A 6,000-nucleotide genomic window follows, 5' to 3' on the forward strand; every position below is an offset into this window, starting at 1 on the left:
GAGACAGAGGACATTAAACAGTTGTCTACCTTGCCTGGTCTCTCAGAGGACCCTTCTGTTGTGGGGTTGCTGAGGGTTGAAGAACAGCAAGTGCCGATCGCTACCACAACTGTGCACCGGCGGCAATATCGCACCAACCGAGACTCCCTGAGTCCCATCCATAAGCTAATTCGTCAACTGGAGAGCCAAGGAGTGATCAGCAAGACTCATTCACCTTTTAATAGTCCCATATGGCCAGTGCGAAAGTCTAATGGTGAGTGGAGACTAACAGTGGACTATCGTGGCCTGAACGAAGTCACGCCACCACTGAGTGCTGCAGTGCCGGACATGCTAGAACTCCAGTATGAACTGGAATCAAAGGCAGCCAAGTGGTATGCCACAATTGATATCGCTAATGCATTTTTCTCCATCCCTCTAGCAGCACAGTGCAGGCCACAGTTTGCTTTCACTTGGAGGGGAGTCCAATATACTTGGAATCGGCTGCCCCAGGGGTGGAAACACAGCCCTACCATTTGCCATGGACTGATCCAGTCTGCGCTGGAGCAGGGGGAAGCTCCTGAACACCTGCAGTACATCGATGACATCATTGTGTGGGGTGACACTGCAGAAGAAGTTTTCGAGAAAGGGAAGAAAATAGTCCAAATCCTTCTGAAGGCCGGTTTTGCCATAAAACAGAATAAAGTTAAAGGACCTGCACGAGAGATCCAGTTTTTAGGAATAAAATGGCAAGATGGACGCCGTCAAATCCCAATGGATGTGATCAACAAAATAACAGCTATGTCTCCACCAACTAGCAAAAAAGAAACACAAACTTTCCTAGGTGTCGTGGGGTTTTGGAGAATGCATATTCCAAATTACAGTCTGATTGTAAACCCGCTCTACCAAGTAACCCGTAAGAAGAATGCTTTTGAATGGGGCCCTGAGCAACGACAAGCCTTTGAACAAATTAAGCAGGAAATAGTTCATGCAGTAGCCCTCGGGCCAGTCCGAACAGGACCAGATGTAAAGAATGTGCTCTACACCGCAGCCGGAGAGAATGGTCCCACCTGGAGCCTCTGGCAGAAAGAACCTGGGGAAACTCGAGGTCGACCCCTGGGGTTTTGGAGTCGGGGATACAGAGGATCTGAAGCCCGCTATACTCCAACTGAAAAGGAGATATTGGCAGCATATGAAGGAGTTCGATCTGCTTCGGAAGTGGTCGGTACTGAAGCGCAGCTCCTCCTGGCACCCCGACTGCCGGTACTAGGCTGGATGTTCAAAGGAAGGGTCCCCTCTACGCATCATGCAACTGATGCTACATGGAGCAAGTGGGTTGCACTGATTACTCAGCGGGCTCGAATAGGAAACCCCAGTCGCCCAGGAATCTTGGAGGTGATTATGGACTGGCCAGAAGGCAAATACTTTGGGATATCACCAGAGGAGGAGGTGGTTCGTGCTGAAGAAGCCCCCCTGTACAACAAGCTACCGGAAAATGAGAAGAAATATGCCTTGTTCACTGACGGGTCCTGTCGTATTGTGGGAAAGCATCGGAGATGGAAAGCTGCTGTATGGAGTCCTACACGACGAGTTGCAGAAGCTGCTGAGGGAGAAGGTGAATCGAGTCAGTTTGCAGAAGTAAAAGCCATTCAGCTGGCTTTAGATATTGCTGAACGAGAAAAGTGGCCAGTTCTCTATCTCTATACTGATTCATGGATGGTAGCAAATGCCCTGTGGGGGTGGTTACAGCAATGGAAGCAGAACAACTGGCAGCGCAGGGGCAAGCCCATCTGGGCTGCGGCATTGTGGCAAGATATTGCTGCCCGGGTAGAGAACCTGGTTGTAAAGGTACGCCATGTAGATGCTCATGTGCCCAAGAATCGGGCTACTGAAGAACACCAAAACAACCAGCAGGTGGATCAGGCTGCTAAGATTGAAGTGGCTCAGGTGGACCTGGACTGGCAACATAAAGGTGAATTATTTATAGCCCGATGGGCCCATGACACCTCAGGCCATCAAGGTAGAGATGCAACCTACAGATGGGCTCGTGATCGAGGGGTGGACCTGACCATGGACACTATAGCACAGGTTATTCATGACTGTGAAACATGTGCTGCAATCAAGCAAGCCAAACGGTCAAAACCTCTTTGGTATGGAGGACGATGGCTGAAATATAAATATGGAGAGGCCTGGCAGATTGATTACATCACACTCCCTCAAACCCGCAACGGCAAGCGCCACGTACTTACAATGGTGGAAGCAACCACCGGATGGCTGGAAACATATCCTGTGCCCCATGCCACCGCCCGGAACACTATCCTGGGTCTTGAAAAGCAAGTCTTATGGCGACATGGCACCCCAGAGAGAATTGAGTCAGACAACGGGACTCATTTCCGAAACAACCTTATAGACACTTGGGCCAAAGAACATGGTATTGAGTGGGTGTATCACATCCCCTATCATGCACCAGCCTCTGGAAAAGTTGAACGATACAATGGACTGTTGAAGACTACACTGAAAGCAATGGGTGCTGGGACATTCAAAAATTGGGATACACATTTGGCAAAGGCCACCTGGTTAGTCAATACCAGGGGATCTGCCAACCGAGCTGGACCTGCCCAATCAAACCTGTTACGCACTGTAGAAGGGGATAAAGTTCCTGTAGTGCACGTAAGAAACATGCTGGGTAAAACAGTCTGGGCTACTCCTGCCTCAGGAAAAGGCAAACCTATTCGTGGAATTGCTTTTGCTCAGGGACCTGGATGCACTTGGTGGGTAATGCAAAAGAATGGGGAGGTCCGGTGTGTATCTCAAGGGGATTTGATACTGGGTGAGAATAGCCCATGAGTTGAATTGTAGTATGTTAATTATTATATAATAATGTATGTCATCACTACCATGATTGCTATATATCATAGATGAAAATGGTGATTAATTAGAATGTATTGGACAGAGTGTAACCTGAGCATGACATAAATGGTATGGAATAAGGGGTGGATATCTGTCCTGGTTCCAGTTAGGACAGAGTTAAGTAGCTCATAGTAGCTGGTAGGGTGCTATGTTTTGGATTAGGATGAGAAGAGCGCTGATAACATGCTGATGTTTTAATTGTTGCAGAGCAGTGTTTACACCAGGCCAAGGACTTTTCGGCTTCTTGCTCTGTCCTGCCAGCGAGCAGGCTGGGGGTGCAGCAGGAGCTGGGAGGGGACAGACCCAGGACAGCTGACCCAAACTGGCCAAAGGGGTATTCCATACCATCTGACGTCATGCTAAACAATATATAGGGGTGGCTGGCCGGGGTGGGGGGGCCGGCTGCTCGGGAATAGGCTGGGCATCGGTCAGCGGGTGGTGAGCAATTGCATTGTGCATCACTTGTTTTCTTACACATTATTATTGTTAATACTATTACCATTATCACTATTATTATTATTATTGTTATTATTATTTTCCTGTCTTAATAAACCGTCTTTATCTCAACTCACAGGCTTCACTTTCCCGTTTCTCTCCCCCCATCCCAGAGAGGGAGGGGGGAGGGTGAGCGAACGGCTGTGTGGTGTTTAGCTGCCAGCCGGGTTAAACCACAACATCAGGCTAGGGAATTATGTCATTCTTCTGATTCCAGCATCTGATCTGCGACTCAGGAGTAATGTTAGGTTCCAGCTCCAAGCAAATCAGAACTGAGACTTAGATTTGCTTCTTTGGGGTGGACTTCAACGGGTGTAGGAGAAGCTGCTTTTCTGGGCTTTCACCAACTCTGAATACCTGAATGTGCATTTGCAGCATTGTCCTTGGGGTAGCAGCATCCCTCTTCCAGGTACATCTGGTATGGGGAGGTGAGAGGGACTTGGCTGTCCCTGAATCCACCTCTCCGAAAATGAAAAATAAATGTAATGTAATGTCTTCAAGGAAGGGTAAGGGAATGTCTTCAAGGAAGGGTAATATGTGTATGTTGAACCAGTTTTAATTTCTCATTTGCAGTTCTCAGTGATATTATCCATGATGTTTTCATTCCAACTGGAGAAACTAGACAAAGTGAAATAGTTTGCCTGGATTTGTTTTTAAAGCAAAAGGCTTTTTTTTCTTCTTCTTCTTTTTGTTTTTTCCATAGGAGTACAGACTTGGAAGCAACCCACACCATCAGATCCTGTTCCCTGCTACCTCTTTCAGTCATGTCACTTTATCTCTTTCATCAGCTGATCATGTTCTATCTTGAATCTACTTATGTCTCCTGCGGTCCCAGTTCCTACTGGGAGGCCATTCCAGAGACTCATTCTTTCTCTGGTTAGAAGTCTGTTAATTTGCAGATTATGTGCAGAGCTAGCCTGTTTATACCACTTAGTTCTGCTGTCTGCCTTGTCTTCTGCCTTACAGAGTCTTGCTTCCCTGAGGTGTTTTGAGGGAGCAATCAGTCTCTCTTTCACTTGGCTAAACAAGCTGAGCCCGTGTTTCTTTTTTATCTCATCTTCAGCAAAATAACTTCCAACCAGAAAAAAGTCCAAGAAACTCTGCTCCATACCCTTTGGGAATTTGTACTTGGGAAGGAAAACCATCTTTGTAGAAAAAGACCATGCCATAAGGTGACATTTTCACTTGCCTCTCCATGGGAGGGATATAAATCACCTGAAAATGGGTGTTTGCAAGAGTGCAGAACAGCCAGGGTGCAGGTCCATGCCATGCATTTATCACTGCTCTTTCTACCCTTTTCCTCTGTGGGGCTATTCTCATTTTGACTCCTTCAGATCCTTACCTATCTAGAAGTGCCCCCTGCATTTGGGGTAGCTGTGAGGATGGCTCCACGCATAAATCAGTATTCCCATAGATAATCTCAACACTTACACCAATCCAGGTCTCTCTGCCTAAAGCACAGTGATTAGGGTCCCTCTGCTCCTCGCAGCACAAAGGTTTATATGCTGCCTGTCCTTTGCATGAGGCTGCGGAATGAGCAGGCTTTTGCTTGTACCCTCTCCTTCTGCACGCAAACCAGTGGGAGCATTTGTGGGTCTTAGCACGTGATCGTACTCACACAGAGCACAGGCAGGGCAAGATGAACTCTTCTGCCACAGATTTTAACCTTGCATTCTTCAACATGAAATAACACCTCTGGATTTCATGTTCATCATAAGGACATGACAGCCAAAGCTTCCCCCTCCAAGAAAAATACAATAATGAATTCTTTTAGAATGTTCTTTTTAAAAGGTTGTCACAGATATGATCAAACCATAGGAGGTTGTTAAAAATATGACACTCCACACACTTCAACCTACACAATGTTTTCAACAATTCATGTTTGAATTGGGAAGTTATTTTCGCAATGCTCATCATTATCTCTCCATATCTGAACAGGTTTATTTTACATCCTTACCTTGCAGTCTTTAGGTTTGTGTTTCACTTCTCTTGCAATTAAATCTTTCTCTTTTTGTTGTTGTTGTTGTTGTTTGTTTTTGTTTGGGGTTTGGTTTGTTGGTTTGTTTGTTTGTTTACCAAGCAGGTACACTGCAACTGCTAGTAAAAAAAAAAATTCACTTACTCCTAGGTGATAAAAATTCACAGTAAAGCCACAGATGTAGCAGAGTGAGAATTACTGTAGCAGCAGGAGCTGAAGATAAAAGAGGATTACATACGATGAAATGTAGTAATTGACTAGAAGTCACTGAAAAATACCAGATGGATGTCACTATTCAACACAGCTCTAATATGCCTGTAGACTTTATTGAGCTTCACTTGAGCTTTGCTTTTAGTATTTTCCTGAGTGTAATTGAGGTTTATTGATACGCTATTATGGGCCAGTTTATATGTGACCATAAAAAAATACAGTTTGGGGCCCGTGTATATCCAGGAATACTGCACTACCCTGTGTAGCTGAAGACAGTCACATTAATGACTGCAATAAGATAAATTTCTGTTTCTTCCATTAGCCCTCTGCGTAGAGTATGAACAGTAAATGCTTCATGCAGCATTTAAATTGCATGCAGCATTTTCAGTGAGGGATTGTGGCATAAAAGATCAGGCACGCTATTTCAGGTA

Source organism: Anser cygnoides, chromosome 1 (assembly GCF_040182565.1).
Source record: "Anser cygnoides isolate HZ-2024a breed goose chromosome 1, Taihu_goose_T2T_genome, whole genome shotgun sequence".
NCBI lineage: Eukaryota > Metazoa > Chordata > Aves > Anseriformes > Anatidae > Anser > Anser cygnoides.